The following is a 21,614-nucleotide window of genomic DNA, read 5'->3' as shown; positions in this document are numbered from 1 at the left end:
ACCCATGAACAGAATCCAGCTTTAGATAAACCAAGCAATCAAGATTAATTTTGAAATTCTATTTGTCTTCCAAGATTTTAGAAATTAACAATCACCTTGTTGTCATTTCCACCTTAAAGTTTTATTTCCACCACCACCACCCAGACCACTGGGAAAAAATACAGAATAAAGACAAACTTGCAGAGGATGCCCCCATATCTGACCATAACCCATTTCCTAGAACTGCTATAAATCTTAGGAATAAAGTATATTCACATTTTAAGACCTTATATTCACAGTGGTTGCGAAATCACCATGGTATACAAGCACATCTTGATGAAGTGAATGGAATGGAAGAGTGAAAGGAATTACTATATATTATGTGACAGGAAGAGTACTGCTTTCTTTACATTATGTCCTCAGCTAATCCTCAAAACTCGGAGGTATAAGTATTCTTTGTTAACTAAAAAAAAAGGAATATGAAAAACAGAGAAGTTAAGCAACTTAGAGTATAAGGGACTTTGAAGACAGCCAGAATCCTAGCTTCTGTTACTGTAGGTGACCAGGGGTTTCTAGTATTAGGTTTACCAGGTTAACTGTATGTGACTCTGGGCAATCTAACATCTCTGAACATGTTTCCTCTTCTGTAAAATGGAGTTTAAGTGAGACACTTCATGTCAAGTGTATAATTCAAAACATAAAATATAGTAAGCTTACTCAATAAGTATCTCAATATAGTAGCACTGGTCAAAGTCAAACAACTAGCTAAGAAAGTCAGAAATAAAATTCAGGTCTGATTCCCAAGTCCATGCTTTCTTTACTACAAAATGCTATAGCTGCAAACACACACTTTTTTTTTTTAATATATTTTATTGATTTTTTTTACAGAGAGGAAGGGAGAGGGATAGAGAGTTAGAAACATCGATGAGAAACATTGATCAGCTGCCTCCTGCACACTCCCTACTGGGGATATGCCCGCAACCAAGGTACATGCCCTTGACCGGAATCGAACCTGGGACCCTTCAGTCTGCAGGCCAATGTTCTACCCACTAAGCCAAACCGGTTAGGGCTGCCAACACACACTTATTATCCACATAAGAATTCATTCTTGAAACATGACATAGATGGGAAACTGATGCTACCTAAATGAGATAACTATTAATGGCTAACTAAACCAACAGAAGTATTTTAGCTCTAATATCTAATAAGCCAGAACCAAGTAGAAAACTCATCAGAAGATACTGTTTAGACATCCAGGCTTTGCTCTAACTACTATAAAATTATTTTCCTCTGTAGAAACTTATCAAACCAACTAGAGGCCCGATGCACAAAATTTGCAATAATATTTAATGTTTCTGCATTTTAAAATTCTAACTTAAAATTCTGACTCATAGATCTAAAATAGTCATTACACACACAAATGTTCTCCTCATTCAGTTCAGAATCATGTGCAGGAAACACTGGTTTGTTTCGAGGTTTATGACTCCAAAATTTGTGCAAGGGGCTCAGCCCCCGCTGCTGAGGCAGCTGCCTCTGCCTTGGAGCTGTGGCTTAGTCTGGAAGGTCATCCAGAAGGCCATCCGGAAGGTCATCTGGTCTAATTAGCATATTATGCTTTTATTATTATAGATTGTAAATTAAATTTTTAAGTACCAGAAGTACCCCAAATAAGTCTTCCTGGTTGTCCTGGACAAAGAAATCAGCCCTCCTACTACATTATTTGAACACTGCATCAAATTGAAAAATCTCAACTTTATTTTCTGAATAAACTACTACTTAATATTGTTATTTATTTATAACTGTACTAATAAATTGAGACAACCAAACAGTATCATCACTTTTCCTACCCATCCCTTGACCCAAAACAAGCTTTGTTGTTGTAACAATGTTTAAAAAATATCACTTAACAATCTAATGCTGGGGTGGGGGGGGATCTAATGGCGGATAATGCAAAACCAAGGATAGTAGCAAAAGTAAATTTCCATAACAATTATTAATAGGCTTACTATTTCAACCAGCTGAGCGACACTGGCCAGGGCTCAATAGGCTTACTATTTCTAACAACTTCCAGGAACAGATTTGCCTTTAAAAAGGGTTGCTAAACCTGAATGGGATGCCCACATACATTTATTTTGGCAACTGTAGCCTATTCAGCCAGGCAACAAGCCTCTTGAGAAAAGAATGCCACTTATATTCCGGCGAAACATGTGCCTTGGTACAGAGTCTGAGTTCTAACCAAAGGTAGAACATTTTTACTGCGTGATCACCCTTCAAAAGACAATCCAATCAGAAAACCTTCACTTTAGCAACAAAGCTTTTAGAAAACAGTGTTCATTTTTGCAATAAATATTTAACGTTTCTGCATTTTAAAATTCTAACTTCTGACTCATAGATCTAAAATAGTCATTACACACACAAATGTTCCCCTCGTTCAGTTCAGAATCATGTGTAGGAAACGCTGGTTTCTGTTTCGAGGTTTACGACTCCATACCCATTCATTTTGCACTAATATAACCACTAAATGGAGCTCGAAGACACTGATGATTAGAAGCAGTTAATTGTGTGAGTAATGCCTACCTCCTATGTCCAGACACCGAGAGCCAAAGATGTTTCTGTCAGATCTACGGGAAGAGGAAACAATAAACACCTGTCACAAAAGGGGAAGCCACTGCCCATTCCCAATCCCATTCATTGGCCAGCACCTCCCACCCCCAAAAGAGGGGCTAAGAACCTAACTTATGAGCCTCCTGGGGAGAAGGAAAGGCCACCTCCGTATTGGAGGAAAGGGCCTGGTTTTTCTAGCTAGTCCTCACTGGAAGAATCAAAGCGAGAGGGAGGCCTTAGGCAAGTCACAAGTCATTTTTTCCTCTCGGGGCCACGCTCAGTTTCTCTGGAAAACACGGCGATTAGCAAGGAGCTTTATGCTCGGGGGCTAAGGGCGAGCTCGAGATCCCTGGAGTCGGCATCCGCAGAAACCCGGCGAGCGCCCTGCCGACACCCCACCTGCGACCCGGGGGGGTGGGGGCGTTCTAAAGGGGCTGGGGCACCGACCTACCCCCGAGCCCCGGCCCCGGCGCGCCCTCCCCGGGGCAGCGCGTCCACACCAGGCCTTCGCACCCACAACGTGGATGCCGCCTCCTCGCCTCACCTGTCCCAGGCCGACATGACGGTCCCAGACCCCCTCCCGGTGCCACACACACCTTCCCCGAGAAGTGATGTCCGACTGCGGCCCGAGGGAGCTGACCATAAGCTCACCTGGCACCCGCCACCCCCGACAGACAAGCCCATTCGCCTCCTCCAACCTCCCCCATCATCGCCATCCACCCGCTCCCAGCCCCGCTCGCCCAGCCCTCCGGCGCCCAGACAAAGCCCCGGGCCACTCACCAGACGCCGCAGCGCCGTCTCCTCGGCGGCCTCCCGGCTGGAGCAGCCCAGTGGCCACCGGGGGCCGGGGCTGCGGCCCGCCGCTGTCGCCGCCGCCGCCGCACTGCCTCGCCTCACCCCAGCCCCATCGCCCTCGGCCGGCGCCGGCGGCCGCGGGTCGCTCGGGCTCGAGGCGCCGCTGCCGCCGCCGCCACGCGCTGCGGCTCGGGGTGCAGGGAGGGAGGCGCCGCGGCGGGCCCGGGCCGAGCCGGGCTCAGGGACGTCCGCGCTGTCCTCCTCGGCGCCCGCGGCGGCGGCGTGCAGCCGGGGCTGAGCGAGAACAAGGGAGGGTGGCAGGGGGAGACCGGCAGGGGAGGGGGGCGGTCAGCTCTTGACAACGGCCTCCCGCCGCCAGCGACGTAGCGATCCCCCCTCCCCTCGGCGGCGGCGCTCGGATCACGCTGCGGGGAAGCCGGCGGGCGGGCGGGAGGGCGGGCGGGGGAGCGCGCGCGGCGAGCTCGGGACTCCCGCGCCGGATGTGAGGTCACGTGGTTGCCTCAACCCAGCGCCGAGGGCGGAGGGGCGCAGAGGGGACGACGGGAGGGGCGGGGCCAACGGCGGGGGGAGGGGCGGTGCGGCAGGCCCCGCCCACCCCTCGCCCTTTTAGAGCCCCCCAAGCGGGAGAGGAAAAGAAAGCGTAGAGCTGAGTGTTGGGGGGGTTACTAATAAAGAGTGGATTTTGGGGGGCCGGGGTTGGGGGCGAGAGGAGGTGGAATTTGCCACCTGGCCGTGCAAAGGGAAGATCATAGTCCAACTCCTCGCTTTAGGATCAGGGAAACTGAGGCCCAGGGAGGAGCTTAACTTGACTTGCCGGGAGCCAAGGTCAGGGAGGAAGCATGTGCTACATTGATGGAGGGGAAACCAGATCCTAGCTCCCAACCCAGGTATCTTTCATTCCTTAACACCACCCCATACGCTCCAGAAACAAACAAAAAACTACTATAATTCGCATGTGACAACCGGCTGGGCACGCCCTGCCTGCCTCGGGCGGACTGGGAGGCGTCCCAAGTGAAAGCTCCCACGCGCCCACTAAACCGTCTCCGGCGGGAAGGAGTTTCTTCCGACAGTGCTGGACGCATATTAACTACTTCCCTCCGCAGAAGATTTATCTCCGGGCAGGGCCCCGGCCGGATACACAAATCCCGAGGTTGGTTTTCTCAGCGGCCCTTCTGCGACGCGAGCGCGTGCTCCGCCACCTGCTGCCCCAGCTCTGGCCATCTTTCTGCTCTGAATCTACCTGGCCCACACCGTTGATGCCCGCTAACAGTGTTATTGTTATTCCACCTTGCGGTTAACAGAATTCTTAGTTGCTTTAGCATAAGAAAGGGAAGGGAGCCCTAGCCGGTTTGGCTCAGTGGATAGAGCATTGGCCTGTGGACTGAAGAGTCCCAGATTCGATTCCGGTCAAGGGCATGTACCTTGGTTGTGGGCACATCCCCAGTAGGGGGTGTGCAGGAGGCAGCTGATGAATGTTTCTCTCTCATTGATGTTTCTAACTCTCTATCCCTCTCCCTTCCTCTCTGTAAAAAAACAAAATATATTTTAAAGAAAGGAAGAAAGAAAGAAAGAAAGAAAGAAAGAAAGAAAGAAAGGGAAGGAACGCATGGAGAAGCCCCTGGTCCACCCACCTGGAACATTTTCCGGGAGACAGGGAGCATTCAGGCTTTGGGTCACAGCACATGGCAATACTCCTGAGGTCTGCCACGCCTGGTCCGCGACACTTGGGGATACCTTACCTGGGGCAGCGCGCCGCCCCCAGAGTCCAACAGCACGGATATCACCACACCAGGAGCCAGGAAAACGCTGCTCCTGGCCCCCTAGATTGTGCAGAGCTGAACAGCGTTCTTGCACAAGGCATGGTGGCATGGACAGTGCACTGGGCTGGCATAGATCCACATCTCTCTTCCCAACACCGGGTCTCAGTCTCACCGTTTGTTTCTTTGTTTCAATCTCACAGGTGTTCATATAATTAAATGAGATAGGGATGTGGAAGTGTTGGACAAACTGTAAGAAGCTGAGCCCTAAAGCAGTGATGACGAACCTATGACATGCGTGTCAGAGGTGACACGCGAACTCATTTTTTTGGGTTGATTTTTCTTTGTTAAATGGCATTTAAATATATAAAATAAATATCAAAAATATAAGTCTTTGTTTCACTATGGTTGCAAATATCAAAAAATTTCTATATGTGACACGGTACCAGAGTTAAGTTAGGGTTTTTCAAAATGCTGACACACCGAGCTCAAAAGGTTCGCCATCACTGCCCTAAAGCCTACTCCTCCACCTCTCCCAGCTCCTTGGCTGCTGGCTGTTTCCTCTCAAATCTCTCCAGTCCTAAAAACAAAACTATCAAGCCAACCCTCCAATCGAAATGCCTCTCCAGTTGGCTTCCAAGTGTTTCTCTCATTCTTGCAGACCTCTGAATCAGTGGTCTACCCTGGCTGCCCCATTTCCTCATTTCTCAGCTCTTGTTGATCTGGCCTCCTCTCAGCAAATAAGGCCTCTTCCTCCTTTGGTGGCACCCTTAAGTGACACCAATTGTGAATGCACTTTAAATGCAAGACTCCACTTTATGCCCACAGCTCTTCTCACTCCAATCTCAGGGAATAACCTCCACCCTCATGGTTTCAACTACCAAATCAGCGATCTCCATGCCAGACCTCTTCCAACTCAGCATATCCAAAACTGAACTCATCCTCTACCTCCATAGCTGCCCCTCCCTCAGCTGAAGGCATTACAGTCTGCGGGGAACCACCATCTACAGTCATCAGAATTAGAAAGCTGGAAATGAGTGAGTCATTCTTGATTCAGCCCTCTGACTTATCCGATCACCCAGTCCTATCTATCCCACCTCCCTAGTAAGCATTGACTCCCTACCTCCATTCTCACTGGTATGTGTTCTAGCCATCCTTTCCATCCTGAACTGTTGCAGCAGCCTCCTAACAGTCTCTTTCAGACAAACGCATTCTCCAATCAGCCTCCAGAATGAAGTGTCTAAAATGCACTCCTATTGCCCTGGCTGGTTTGGCTCAGGGGATAGAGCGTCAGCCTGTGGACTGAAGGGTCCCAGGTTCGATTCCGGTCAAGGGCATGTACCTTGGTTGCGGGCACATCTCCAGTAGGGGGTGTGCATCGATGTTTCTAACTCTCTCTATCCCTCTCCCTTCCTCTCTGTAAAAAATCAATAAAATATATTTTTAAAAAATAAATAAATAAAATGCACTCCTATTTAAAATCCAGCAGAGATCCCCCTGGCTTCTGGCTGCGTGTATATGACCAAAGCATCCAGCATCAATCTGTCAATGCACTCAGGATTCTAAAGGACCATGGAGAGCCCCAAACTTCAAGAGGCAGCCGAAATCCCCAGAGTAAGGCAACACACCCTGGCAAGGGAAACCTATAGGGAGAAAAAGAGCAAGTGACTATTTTCAAAAATTCCCCTGCTACAGATGTTTTGAGTATGGAATGAAGAGAATTTGGACACAGATGGGAGGACATACTGAGTCACTGGGAAAGGCTTGAGTATGTTTATAGGCTGCTGGAAAAACCTGAGCCAGAAAAGGAGGAGAAGCCAGAAACCAGAAAAGGAGAGAGGGAGTAGAGCAAGCCCTGAGACGTTCTGGAAGGCTTATTGATTCTCCGCAAATGATGATTCTGGGCTGGGCTGCTGTACATGCTGGGTCCAGCCTTTTCCTCCTCTGATCCTGCTCACTCTGTAAGACCCAACCCATGATCACAACCCTCCCAGTAACAGATAACAAATAGGTAACAGATAACAAATAGGTAACAGCTTCCCCAGTACATTATAACTCTACTTTCCACAAACTCTACCTCCCGTAGGTCACTGCTGTTGCCAAGGCAAGTGGACACTTTTTAGGCCTTATCTTTCTAGTCCTCTCATCAGCATTTACCTCCCATTCTTGAAACACTTTTCTGTTAGTTTGATAACTTACTTTTGGAAATCTTCCTCCTTTTCTTTTTACTCTTTCTCAACCATGGGTGCTTCTTCTGTCCTCTAAATGATATTTTCCCCCAATTTTACTGTGTGTGTTTTAATTTGTCATCTATAAATCTACAGGAGTTGTGGATGAGCTTCAGGAAGTCTATAAATTCCTTAAACTTGAATGCAAATACTTTGAAAGGAAGAAATACAGCTTTCATCAACTTCACAAATGTGTCTGGGATCCCCCAAAAAGGATAAGAGCATTGATTCACATGCACTCCCCCAGCTGACCTCACCCACCATGGCTGTAGCTAACATCTGTGTGGACGTTAATAACTCTCCAGCATATACCCACAGCCCAGGTCTCTCTTCACAGACCCTGGGCCATAGTTCACCTTCGCATGATGTCTCACTGCTATTTCCTAAGTTCACTTACCCAAAACTCAACTCTTTGCCCTGTTTCTCCAAACCAGCTCCTTTCACAGTCTTCTCAACCGTTGCAAAACACACTGTTACCTACCTAGCTGCTTAAGCCAGAAACCTGGGGGTCATTTTTCTCAATCCAATACTAAATCCATTTTAAAACCTTCCACATCTCCCCATTTCTACTGCCACTAGCATAATCCAAGCTGCCTCTATTTCTCACCTGGAAATACTACCTTAGCCCCAACTCATTTCCCTACTTTCTTTCTTTTTCTTTTTTTTTAATTTTTATTGATTTCAGAGAGGAAGGGAGAGGAAGAGAGAGACAGAAACATGAATGATGAGAGGAAATCATTGATTGACTGCCTCCTGCAGGTTGGACTGAGCCTGCAACCCAGGCATGTGCCCTTGACCCGAATTGAACCTGGGACCCTTAGGTCCTCAGACCGATGCTCTATCTACTGAGCCAAACCGACCAGGGCTCATTTCCCTACTTTCACCCCTTCCCCCTTCCAAGCCATTCTCACATTACAGCCAGATGTATTACTGAGTGTGACTTGGAGTACAGCTCTTGATGAAGGCTTTCAGTTGCTTCCTATTTCACTGAGAATAAAGTGAACTTCTTTGACCAATAAAGTCCAATGCTGGATATGGCCTGCCTACTCTCCTCCTGGCACTCCTCCACCCTTACCCTCCTCGCACCCCTAGATCTCCTTCCCTATCTCACCTCATTCCAGCCACAGTAGGCCTTCTTTCAGTTCCTTAAACACACCAAGCTCTTTCCTGTCTCAGGACTTTTGAGAAATCCTTCTTTCTCTTCCCTTTTTTCCTTGCCTGGCTAACGCTTACAAGTTTCAGCTCTTGGCTTAAATGCGAGTACACCAGTTCTTGAAAAAAGGCCTTCCCCAGACCCTCATTCTTTATTTTCTGATGCCTTTCATTTATTTTCTTTATAACAACTATCACAATTTTAATTGTCTGAGTTTATGTGTGTATTCAACATACATACATAGACTCCACACTGTGAAGATGAGGACCAGATGCAGCTCTGGATTTTTTCTAGAAGGGGCTTAAAAGTGGCAATCTTTTTGAAAGAGGAAGTAAGTGTTTGTCTTGAGGCTATGTTTGCATGGCACTCTACTAAGATTTTAAAAAGTATCAGTTGTGCATTTTATAAATGGGGCAAGGAATTTTGGAATTATGGGTAAGGGCCACGTAAAGCATCCCCTCTTTCTCCCCCAAGACTCTTCATGTTAGTGCTATTGGCAGATACTGAGTTTGTTTGATTTATCACTATAGACCCAACACTAGAAAGCTGGGCATGGGGTTGACTCTCAGATGTCTGTAGTCTGATAAGTGAATACCTGAGTGAATAAATTTACATTCTCAAACGTCATCTCCTTCAAATACTTGCCCTGACTCCCAGGCTAAGCACCGGCTCTTCTGTGTGCCTTTTTCACTTCCTTTACAGCTTTGAATAAGTAGTGTCTGTTTAATGACACTGTTTAGTGTCTGTGTCCTCCATGAGTCCATGGCATATTCATGGTTTTTATTCTACAGTTCTGAATATTTTGTCATTTGATCATCACAGCACATGCCAATACTAAACGTAGCAGTTACTATTATCTATATTTTTTTATAGATGAGTAAACTTTACATGTATTAAATCATTAAATCTTTAGAGTAATCCTAGGAAGTACTATTATCTCTATGTTTACAGATGAAACTGAAGAAAGCTTAAAACTACATGTTATGGAATAGAAAAAGAAGTTAAGTAACTCATTCAAGGTCACAGAGCTAGGAAACAACAGCACAGCCAGGATTCAACCAGGCAACTTAGCTCCAGGACCAAACTCTTCACCAATATGACCAAATTAAGCCATAGGGATTATTTTCTGGGATCTAAACTCTGGGTTATTTGTTTAAGCATCCAGAGGCTGAGCTCCTCATGAGCAAGGACCTAACTCACATATCATCAGCCCCTAGCACAGCGGTTCTCAACCTGTGGGTCGCGACCCCTTTGGGAGTCAAAGGACCCTTTCATAGGGGTCGCCTAAGACCATCGGAAAACACATATATAATTACATATTGTTTTGTGATTAATCACTATGCTTTAATTATGTTCAATTTGTAACAATGAAATTGGGAGTCACCACAACATGAGGAACTGTACTAAAGGGCCGCGGCATTAGGAAGGTTGAGAACCACTGCCCTAGCAGATGACCTAACACATGATGGTGCTCAATAATAAGTATGCCAAGTAAGTAAATGACAAATTATTATTGATTTTCACAAGTGCTATGTCAGACTAGCAATGGGATGTTATGATTCCTATCTTATAGAGACGAAAAATGAGGTTCATGACCTCACAAGAGGAAGTAACTTTAACTGTCCTTTTGACTAACTCCAGCCCTCTTTTATATTTCTTCTGCTGCTTCCATAAAAGGTTAGATTAGGAAGACTTCACCTTAAGAAAAGCTTTTTAAAAAACATCACAGCACTCACTGTCTTTCCCAGAAAAAGTGGCCATTAAAAGTATTTTATTATGATGTTTGCCTAACAAGCTCTCTCTTTCCTTTAGCTCTTCCTAAACCATTATGTCCCTATTTAGATTGAACTCCATGCAGGCCTCTCTCTCTCTCTCTCTCTCTCTCTCTGTGTGTGTGTTTGTGTGTGTGTGTGTGTGTGTGTGTGTGTGTGTGTTGGAACAGGGAGCAAAGCTGTGAATCAGATGTCTGGACATCAGAGTCCAGGGGCACCACTGAGTAGTTTCTGTTGCTAAGCAATGTAATCTTTTCCCCCCTGGCTCTTCAACAAAGCAATAGCCGTGGCCCAGCATTCTTCTCAGGCTGTGGTGCCCTAGGATATGATGTGTCACTGAATATTGTTTACCAATTCACTATTTAGGACATAGGGCCCCTTCTGGAGGAGTGCTCACTGTTGGCATATAGCTAGTCATGTGCTAGTACACTAGTCCTCCAAGAGGAAAAAAAAAGCCATGATTTGTAGCACATGCCAATTTTGTGGTGTAAATACTCCCCCTTTGGTGAATTTCAAGCTACCAGCAGTTTAAGCTGCTCACAAAATTCCTGAAAATTTAGCAATCTATTCTAATGAGCTGACACAATCTGGCTCCAGCACACTGCTGCTTGTAGTAACTCCTTGTATGGATGGGAAGAGGACAAATACAAGTGGCCCTTTAACTTATGGTTTCAGGGGCAAGGCCTGACAGTCTATGAAGACTGTTACAGGAAATTTCCTAGTGTTTAGATGTAACCTCTGATGAGTAAAGAGCAATTGTACTGCAGATGGGAAAACGAGGTTCAAGGCTTAGTCTTCTTAGAAGTAATGTGTTTATTTTTTTGAACCTCAATTTTAATGGAAATTATATTACCCACTTCACAAAATGGTTGATTATCTAACAAACACTTACATAGCACTTATTATCTGCTAGGAATGAGACAGACCAGCAAGCCAGGACAGGTGGAATAGGAAAACTGAGACAGATAAGGGAACAAACTCGCAGAGCAATTTATAGCAGATACAGAAGGCCACCTCCCTAGGGATAACATCTAGGCCTCAGTTGTACTTCAGCTCCAGACCCAGAAAAGCAGCAAAACCAGGTCAGTGAGACCAGGACCAGCGGCAATGACTAACGACCTCCTGCCCTGACACTGACCAATCAATGGAGACCACGACCCTGAAGGAGAACACCTAGAAACTGATGAATATTCTGCTGAGACCTCCCCTAAGATTCCTGTCTTCGCCTTCAAGAAAGATATAAACCTCAAGACAAAGTACCCAGGGCTCACTCTCCCTATGGGGAGCAGCCTGTGCCATTCCCTTTTCCACTCTTCTTCCCCCACTTCTTCCCTCCCCACAGGCATGCATCTCCTAAACCCTAAAAAGCACCACTGGGCTTGCAACCAGGGGAGTAATAGGCAGTGACCACTCGTCCCAGGCTAATCCCCTGAACCTGCTCCCAAGGCTTGCTTTACTCTGACTTCCCAGAGAGCTAAGGCAGCCTAGCCTAGGCTCTCCTGATGCTTCTTCTATGCTAAACCCTTTCTTGTTTCACTGTCCCCAGCTTTAATAAACATTCCCTCATTGAGTCACCTGGACTCGTATTGTGACATTTTTCCTGCATGAAGTCAAGAATCCACACACTATTCGCCCACCCTAGGCAGACCCATTTGGGGCCAGATCCCCTTTTTGGTAACAGGAACTGTTTAGTACTACAAATTTACTTATTTAATTTCTATAACAACACTGTGTGGTAAGTACTATTATCAATTTAGAGATGAAAAGACCAAAGCACAGAGAAATTAATTAAGTTCTCTAAGGTCACACAGCTACCAAATAATAGAGCCAAAGTTTTGAGCCTCACTCCAGAGCCCATGCTTTTACCCTTTAGAACCCCAGGTCAAAGCCAGTCACCTATTTTTATAGAGTTTTATCAGAACAGACATGTTCATTCATTTACATATTGGCATGGCTGCTTTTGTGTTACAACAGCAGAATTGAGTAGCTGGGATAGAGACCACATGACCTAAAAAGCCCCAAATATTTGCTATCTGGCCCTTTACAGGAAAAATTGGCTGACCCCTGCTCTATGGTGTCCTGCCTGTTTGTATGGGTAAGACAATAGTTATTAGGAGCCTAGTAGTCCCCACATTCAAGCTGGCTCTGAAGTTGCATTTTGGGCCAATAGTACAAGTGAAAAATCATGTCAAGATTATAACTTGCCCTAGCTGGGTTGGCTCATTGGATAGAGCATCAGCCTGCAGACTGAAAGGTCCCGAGTTCGATTCCAGTTAAGGGCACATACCTTGGTTGCAGGCTTCTCCTCAGCCTATGCCCAGGTCAGGGCTCATACAGGAGGCAACCAATCGATATGTTTCTCTCACATCAATGTTTCTCTCTGCCTTTCCCTTTCTCTTCCACATTCCCTAAAAATAACCAATGGAAAAATATCCTCTGGTAAGGATTAACACACACACACACAAAGATTGTAACTCTATCCTAACATTTGTACTATAACAATTGTGTCAGTGAAATAGCATTCAGGTATAAACTTCAGTTACAAATGACCCATGAAAATGTGTATTAACAGAAACATATATCTGACTTCATGGGATCCCAATATCTCAGAGTTGAAATTAATTCAGAGATTTTTCATTCCAATCTTTGACTCTCCACTTGGGGATACTGTACTGGGTTTCTGAAGTTAATGCTGTAAATCATTCTGATCATCCCTTGAGTCCTGCAAGATGATTCCCCTGGATAGACCTGGGTTTTTTGCACAGCAGAGCAAAGGTACCTCTTGTGGGGTTCAGGTAGCAGGTTTATGTCTACAGCCTGTCTTTCCGTCTCCAGGCAGCTTCACCATGTGGCTATTTCAGATACCAAGCAGACAAGTTCCTCAAAGCCTATCACTCACCGGCCTCCTGTATAGTCGTTAAAAACTTTCCTGACCTTTGCAGCTACTTCCTGTAAGCCTCTCAGGGACTACTAGTCACTTGTGACCTATTTTCAGATCTGTCAGTTCTGGCTTCTAGAGCCAACGAAGAACAAGCCCAGCTGCAGGTGGTCGAATGTTTCCTGTGCTCTCCTGGCAGCAAAAAAGAATTGCTCAGTGACATGCCTATAGGTAGTAGCTCTGGCAGGCTCCTGATCACCTCTCTCAGGCCAGTAGATTTTCATTGCACTATAAACCACAGCTCAATATCTCCAGAAGATCACCAGAAAGCTGTTTGTTATTGTCTGTTTGCTAAAGACAGTTGCTTCCTTATACTAGTAGTAATAAAGAAAAAGAACCCATTTGTTCTTTTTTTTTTTTTTGAGGAAAGCAAACCATCCCATTTGTTCTTCTTGTGTTTTTTCCCCTCTCAAAGCAAAGATGCCTCATCAGAATTGGTAAACTAAGGCAATACTGATTGAACTCCCATGTAGAAGTTTCATTGCCAAATAATCCCTTTCATAAACATTTCAAAACAGAATTGATCCACAACATACCTCCATCATGAGGTTACCTTAATGTAATCCAGTTTGAAAAGCAGAGTCCAAATAGCTTGAGGTTCTGCAAATTCCCCAAGGGCTGCAGGCAGAAAGCAAAAGAGAACAGGTTTCAAGGTGGAGACCACCAGAAACATCTCACTATTCCCAAGATGTTCTTTGTCACTAAACTCCTTAAATGTGCTTAAATAGCCCGTATTACCAGCAAAGACAATCACAATGAAACCTTGTGGGGCTTTACTAAAAGTCCCCTTTATAATCTTTTAAGCTTATATGATTTTTAGGGTATCTTTAAATAAATTTATAAACTTAGTTTCATTTTTGAATAATAATAAGCTTAAAGAAAACTCAGGACCCTAAAGATCTCAAATATTCCTTCAAGGATTACCTAATAGTTTCTTGGGTTCCTGAAATACTTGATTTTATCTTTCCATTAGAAATCATGTGTTCCAACAAATAAAAATCATGCCCAGCTCCACCCTCCTCCATACCAATTCAAATAGTCACTGAAATAATTACAAGCTCCAAGAGAGAAGATAGTCACATTCAACTTTGTATCACTTATTATAGATACGTGACCTCCATGAAATCAAGAATTTTCTTGATGTTATTCAGTGACTAGAAAAATAACCACCAGGTAGCAGCCACTCAGTAAATATTGAATAAATGAGCCTATAGTTTTAATAAATTTAGGAGGAGGTTTAAAATTCTTAATATTTTTTTCAGTAAATTTGGCCCTTCTTGATCCCAAGAGTTAGGGATCAGTCAGAGAAGTAGAATCAGTAGAATCTCTTTGATTCTACTGATTGGCCTATATCAGTGATTTTTTATGTGAAATCAGGTGTCAGCCTTATGGGAACTCCTTTATAGGCAAGTTTTCTTTTCTCTTGCTGCCTTTAAGATTCTCTCTTTGTCTTTAATTTTTGGCATTTCATTTATGATGTGTCTGGGTTTGGGTCTGTTTGGGTTATTCTTGTTTTGGGTTCTCTGTGCCTCCTGAAACTTGTGTGACTTTTTCCTTTACCAAATTAGGGAAGTTTTCTACCATTATTTCTTCAAACATCTTCCCTATGCCTTTCTCCCTTTCTGCCTCTTCTGGCACACGTGCTATTCTAATATTGTTATGTTTCACGTTGTCCCACAGCTCCCTTAAGCTGTCCTACTCTTTTTAATTGTTTTTTTTCTTTTTGGTTTTCTGACTGAGTGGTATTTTCAACCTTATCTTCTAATTCACTGATTTGATCCTCAGCTTCCCCTAATCTGCTGTGCATTCCTTCCAATGTGTTCTTTATTTGTGATATGTCATTCTTTATCTCAGACTGTTCTTTTTTCATAGTAACTATATCTTTTTTCATGCTGTTGAGCATTTTTTACCATCATTACTCTGAACTCTGATTCAGATAAATTTCTTATCTCTGCTTCATTTATCTCTTCTTCTGGAGAATGCTCTAGTTCTTTCATTTCAGGGTTGTTTCTTTGTCTCCTCATTATGGCTTTCTGTTTGGGTTTGTGACTATGTATTATGTAGATCCTCTACACCTCTCAATCTCTAGTACAGAGCAGTGTTAAAGGCCATTTCTGACTAATTAGATCAGGCATAAACTCAAAGCCTCCAGAAACTGCCTCTGCCTATAGACTGATAGGATTCTGACTTGAATTGCCCCCCAGGCAATCATCCTCAGGTGTGGCTGAGAATTTTTTTTCAACAGGGTGAAGTTGCTTCTGTCTGGAGGCTAATTGTTATTTTTAATCTCTTACATGGCCCCAGGGCAAGGTGTTTTCCAATAGGGGGTGTTGACTGTCTTCCCCACAGGCAAGGCAAATGTCTATGTGGGAAAGATGTCCTCCATTGTGTGAGCGAATGACTCAGCCCAGGAAACTTGGGGTGTCTACCTTCTGAGCTCTATCCCCCAAATCCCCTGTCCTGGCCTCTGCTCTCACAGCTCCAGTCCACTTCACCCTCCCTCTTCTGGAGCACAAGGTGGGTGGCTCCACCGGGAATTTTGTGTGTTGGCCTTTTGAGAGGATGCCTGAATTTTCAGCTGTTACTCTCTGGCAGACAGCACCCCATTGCCAGATGTTATGTGAGTACCCTCCTCAGTTTTGGTGTTCTCTGCTGGGGAGCCCAGCTTGGGGACTAGATCCCAGAGTTCTCAGTAGCAACCCCCACAACTGAGATATCTCTCCAGGACTTCATTTGCTGTCTGTGGGCACCTGGCCAGCCCTTTTGCACCTCCGCCCCTCTTACCAGTCTCTATGCGATCTTCACTTTCAGTCCTCAGGTATCAGAGTTCTCTCCTGCGAGTTTTCTGTTGATTATTCAGGAAGTTTTTCTATATTTTAGTTGTAATTCCAGTTTGTTCCTGGGAGCATGTCCATGCAGCATCCACTTACTCTGCCTCCATTTTTAATCCCTCTTATCAGTGATTTTTATCACAGTGTACTGCAATAATTTTTAAAACATGCAGTACCTGATTGGTTAATTCTTTGTACCAGAAATCCTTATATACAAGTACTTTATGGCGTGGAATTTTGGAGTAAGTCTCCCCAAATCCCAATATTTATTTGGAGGATTGGTCCAGGATTTTGGACTGAGATTCAATATTTAATTGTGCCTCACATTAAATTAAATCAAAGTTTCTCTACATTGGCATTATAGACATTTGAGCTGGATCATTTGGGAGGCGGGGCAAGAGGAAGGGAGAGGAGGTTATCCTGTGCACTGTAGGATATTTAGCAGCATCTTGGTCTCCATTCACTAGATGCCAGTAGCTGCTTCGCAGTTTAACAATCTAGAATGCATTTAGACATTGCCAAATGTCCCCTAGAGGACAAAATTGCCTCTGATTGAGAACCACCGCATTATATCATTATTGAGTAACTGACCTTCATCATTCTTTCCAGGAACTTGAGAAATATCAGAAATTCATCACTCTATATCAATGGGTCTCAACCTTCTGGCCCTTTAAATACAGTTCCTCATGTTGTGACCCAACCATAAAATTATTTTCGTTGCTACTTCATAACTGTAATGTTGCTACTGTTATGAATCGTAATGTAAATATCTGATATGCAGGATGGTCTTAGGCAACCCCTGTGAAAAGGTCGTTCGACCACCAAAGGGGTTGCGACCCACAGGTTGAGAACCGCTGCTCTAGGTGGATGGATGGATGGATGGATGGATGGATGGATGGATAAATGCATACATTCATACATACATACATACCTTCATACTTTGCTTACTTGAGATGAATTAGGACATCTCTACACTTGGTGTCAGTCCCTGAAGAAGAGATGCTTCCATGTAAATATTTCCCTGCTGCTCAAGTCACATGTTAGCATTCTTTTCTTCTCATTTTACAAGGAAAGAATTTCCTGATCTATTATTTCATTTGAGCCCAACAATACATTAAAAGGGAAATCCAATAGATATTTTGATGGAGAAACTATTTTGCCCTACTGGCATGGCTCAGTGGTTGCTCATCGACCTATGAACCAGGAGGTCAGGGTTCAAATCCTGGTCATTGCACATGCCTGGGTTGCAGGCTTGATCCCCAGTGTGGGGCATGCAGGAGGCAGCCAATTGGTGATTCTCATCATTGATGTTTCTATCTCTCTCCTTCTCCCTTCCTCTCTAAAATTAATAAAAATAGACTTTAAAATTTTTTTAAATTAGTATTTTACTATTCTATCTACTGACACAAGCAGCACACACAACATTGGGGCCTTTGCTCTGCTGGTCCTTCCTGCAGTGCTCTTCCTCCAAGTACTTGCTTTGCCAACTGCCTCACCTTCTTCTCGTCTGCTCAGGTCTTTCCATGTGACTGACCACCTGTTTTATACTGCAGCTCCCTCCACCACCACCCCTAACAATACTCGGTCTTACTGCTTATTTTTTCCTTATCAATTGTCACCTTCCAACAACCTATACAATTTTCTGTTTATTCTACTTTTGTTTATTGTTAAAGTTTCCCGTTAGAATATAAGCTCCACAAGGGCAGAGGTCTTTGTTTTATTTGATGATATATTTCAAGTGCCCAGAGCAGTGCCTGGCACAGAGAAGGTACTCAATCCTGGAAATTTTGCTCTCTGCAAATCAGGACTTAATTTCAATTTGTCTTAATAAAGAAGACCACAAAGAGGGATAAAAGATATGTACGAAAGGTGGGGTGGAGAATTATACTGGGTGTTTTCATTATTTAAAAGGTTGGATTTGCCCTAGTGGCTGGTTTGGCTCAGTGGATAGACCATCGGCCTGTGGACTAAAGGGTCCCGGGTTCGATTCTGGTCAAGGGCACATGCCCAAGTTGCTGCGGGCTTGATTCCCAGGAGAGGGTGTGCAGGAGGCAGCCAATCAATGATTTCCTCTCATCATTGATGTTTCTATCTTTCTTTCTCTCTCTCCCTTCCTCTCTGAAATAAATAAAAATATACAATTTTGAAAAATAAATAAATAAAATAGAAGGTTGTGTTTTAGTTTGATGAAATATATGAATGGGTACAGGACTGGTAGCTCAGCCCTATTTTGCACAATGTCAGCTAGCTCTGCTCTGTACACAAAACAGATTAGCAGTATCTCTTCCAGCCGGAGGGCTTTATATGTTGCAATTCTCTTGCAATAAGTTCCTAAATATTGAATATGTGAATGACTTCCTAATAAGGTGTTGATTTACTACATCACAGGCATAATTAAGAGGCATCAGTTCAGGTCTTTCAGGATTAAGTTTAAAGCTCAAAAGCTTAGCTTCTAGAGCCAAGCAAATCAGCAAACAGCATGTGCATGAGGCAAAGAAACATTTACACACAAGCTCAGACTTGCAGCTGTGTTTTCCTAAGACTCCCTCCCCCACCTGTGCGTTGGGCCCACTGGGTTTCATCTTGTTCTGAGTGTGTGATTGTAAGTAAGACGAACCCAGAATGCTGAGCGCACAGTGGGGTTCTGTGATGGGTTCCATAAACAGCCACTCTTCAGTTTGTTTGTTTGTCTTTTTTTTTTCTCTTTTCATTGAATTTATTGGGGTAACACGAGTTAACAAAATTATACAGGTTTCATGTGCACAACTCCACAACTCATCATCTATACACGGTACTGTGTATTCACCACCCCAAGTCAAGCCTCTGTCCTGCACCATTTATCCCCCTCATACCCTCCTCCGCCTTCTTTCTCCCAGCCTCTTACTCTGCAGTTTCTAAGCTTTGGAAGGAGACCCTGATCTAGTATTTATGAGATCCACTCGCATCTCCAAGTGTGGATGTGGGTATTTGTTGCTAAATTTGACCAGAAACCAAGGCTAAACTCTGAGTGTTTTGCTAGCAACATTTCATTGTAAACATGTGTGTATCATCTTACCGTGACCTAAAGTTGTAGATGAACAAATGGACTGACTGGGAAGGGATTTTGAAAAACTAGGACAAAATGTGGCCAGGTTTTCTTTCTCCATCCTCAGCATGTTGCTCACCTGGGCCTTTCAGAAAGTTTTCTCATATCACAAAATTCTTCTCTTCTCTGAGGAACAATCTCATTCCTTTTTTAGTGCAAGGTTATCTGAACCATTACTGGTCTCCATTCATAGTGACAAACCATCACCACTGCTCACATATTTCTGGTTAGCCAGACATAAGGAAAAGAGGTTCAATGAGAGGTTCCTTAAAAAAAAAAGTCTTCCTTTTTGTGGTATTGCCATCATTCATATCATTCATTAAAGAACTATTTACCAAATGACTACTGTGTGTTTTAGAATACGCCAAGCACTGGAGAAACAACAGGACAAAAACACTGCTCCCATCCAATAGTGTATAGCCTAGTCTAGCCTGGCCGGTGTGGCTCGGTGGTTGAGCATTTTCCCATGAACCATGAGGTCGCCAGTTGGATTCCCAATCAGGGCACATGCCCAGGTTGCAGGCTCGTTCTCCAATATGGGGTGTACAGGAGGCAGCCAGTCGATGTATATCTCGCATTGATGTTTCTATCTCTCCCTCTCCCTTCCTCTCTCTCTAAAATCAATAAAAACACATTTTTAAAAATAATAATAACAATTAAAGAATGGCAAATTGCTGTGGCTGGCTAGCTCAGTTGGTTAGAACATCATTCCAATATGCCAAGGTTTCAGGTTCAATCCCGGTCAGGGCACATAAAAGAAGTAACTAATGAATGCATAACTAATGCAACAAGTCGATGTCTCTCTCTCTCTCTCTCTCTCTCTCTCTCTCTCTCTTTCTCTCTCTCTCCCCCCCTTCCATTCTCTCTAAAAATCAATGGAAAATATATCCTCGGGTGAGGATTAACAACAACAAAAATGCTCAATATTTTTTTTTTTTTTTTTTTTGTCAAGCACAGAGCCTTTATTTTACATGTCATTTCCAAAGAGGACAGTTTGTAAGTAAGCAGCCAACAATTTCTAAGAGAGAAAGTGACAGCAAAGGTAACTGGCTCAAGTCCCTCTGTGTACGCCATGTACATTTCATGTCTGAGTACCTTGTGTGTCTGGCTTAAGTGAAGGTAAGGCAGTGTAGATTGTACAAACGAGAAATCTGTGTTCTGTGATCAAGAATGGCTACTACATGCATCACTACATGCATACAACCTGAAATGTTGATGTGCAACCGAAGTTTCCTTAAGCCAAGATGCACATGAACAATGACCAACACAGAGCAACTTGGGCAGAGAGAATGGATAATGTCGTGGGGCAGCGAAGTTAGCACACTGATCAAGAGCCCCAAGCAGGAGGAGCCGTCCCAGTGCCAGAGCAGGCTAGGAGGGTGAGCAGCAGCCATCTCCAGCTACCTTAAGTTCCTTCCTGCCTTCACTCTAAGTTGAGCAGCTCCACGTCAAAGATGAGGGTGGCACTGAGAGGGATGACACCAGGGTGGCCAGTGGCTCCATAGGCCACATCAGGGGTACAGGTCAGCTTCACCCTCTGCCCCAAGCTCATCTGGGCTGCTCTCTTCAAAACCCTTGATGACTTCCTGATTGCCAGTTCTGAACTTGAATGGTTTGTTTCTGTCTCTGGATGAATCAAATTTCTTTCTATTTTGGAGCATTCCTGTGTAGTGCACTGCACACGTCTGGTCCTTCTTGGGGACTGTCCCTCCGTCTCCCAGGGAGATGGTCTCGATCTCCTTGCCCATTGCAGTCCCACTGGACCCACCTCCAAGGGTCCCACTGCTGCCCTGACCCTGGCTTGGCTCACTCTGTCTCCACATCCCTCTGGTGCTCTGACTCGCCTCTCCGCCACCACTCTCAATAAATATTTGCCGACATGAATAATACCAGTGATTCTGTGTGAGCTGAAAGAAGCCTACTTAATATCAAAGTCTCCTCTAATCATTAAGTCTGAGAATCAATTAAAGTTTTTAAAATGACTATCAATCCCGATATGGTAGAATTAATTTTTAATTCCTAAGTTTAATTCTAAATATTGTCACAACCTGAGGAAAATGGATTAGGCACAGATGCCAAGCTAAAAAAAAATAAATCTCTATATATAAAAGCCTAAGTGACTGGCTGACCAGCCAACCAGCCGACAGGCCAACTGTACGGTAGCTATGATGCGCACTGACCATCAGGAGGCAGACACTCAACACAGGAGCAGAAACCACAGGCATGGAAACATAGAACAGACTGATGAATCTCAGAGGGAAGGGGGAGGGGGATGGGGAAAAGTGGGAAGAGATTAACCAAAGATCTTATATGCATACTAGAGGCCCAGTGCATGGATTCGTGCACCGGTGGGGTCCCTCAGCCTGGCCTGCACCCTCTCGCACCCCAGGACCCCTCAGGAAATGTTGGACTGCCGGTTTCAGCCTGATCCCCACAAACCAGGTGCGGGAC

General features: G+C 44.4%; 1 protein-coding gene and 1 pseudogene across 4 annotated transcripts in view; both read right to left on the bottom strand.

The window, feature by feature from the left end:
- The window catches only part of ATP13A3 (ATPase 13A3), a 114,956-nt gene extending 111,436 nt beyond the window's left edge, over nucleotides 1–3,520 (bottom strand). For 2 of the 4 annotated variants that reach the window (XM_070406536.1, XM_070406537.1), the window contains exons 1-2: nucleotides 3,364–3,513; nucleotides 2,557–2,600 (exon numbers count right to left, since the gene is read on the bottom strand). The gene's annotated coding sequence lies outside the window, so the exon portion shown is untranslated. Of the gene's footprint in view, nucleotides 1–2,556; nucleotides 2,601–3,363 lie in introns of all 4 variants that reach the window. The other 2 variants (XR_011470312.1, XM_070406538.1) reach the window with 2 other exon arrangements.
- A 17,066-nt stretch (nucleotides 3,521–20,586) lies between these two features.
- LOC139002208 (peptidyl-prolyl cis-trans isomerase FKBP1B pseudogene) lies at nucleotides 20,587–21,048 on the bottom strand (annotated as a pseudogene).
- Between the last annotated feature and the right edge of the window lie 566 nt (nucleotides 21,049–21,614).

This window comes from Myotis yumanensis, unplaced genomic scaffold (genome assembly GCF_028538775.1).
Source record: "Myotis yumanensis isolate MYYU_CA2020_CCGP unplaced genomic scaffold, mMyoYum1.0.hap1 SCAF_2, whole genome shotgun sequence".
NCBI classification, from domain to species: Eukaryota; Metazoa; Chordata; class Mammalia; order Chiroptera; family Vespertilionidae; genus Myotis; species Myotis yumanensis.
This window is presented reverse-complemented; position numbering and strand designations above follow the sequence as displayed.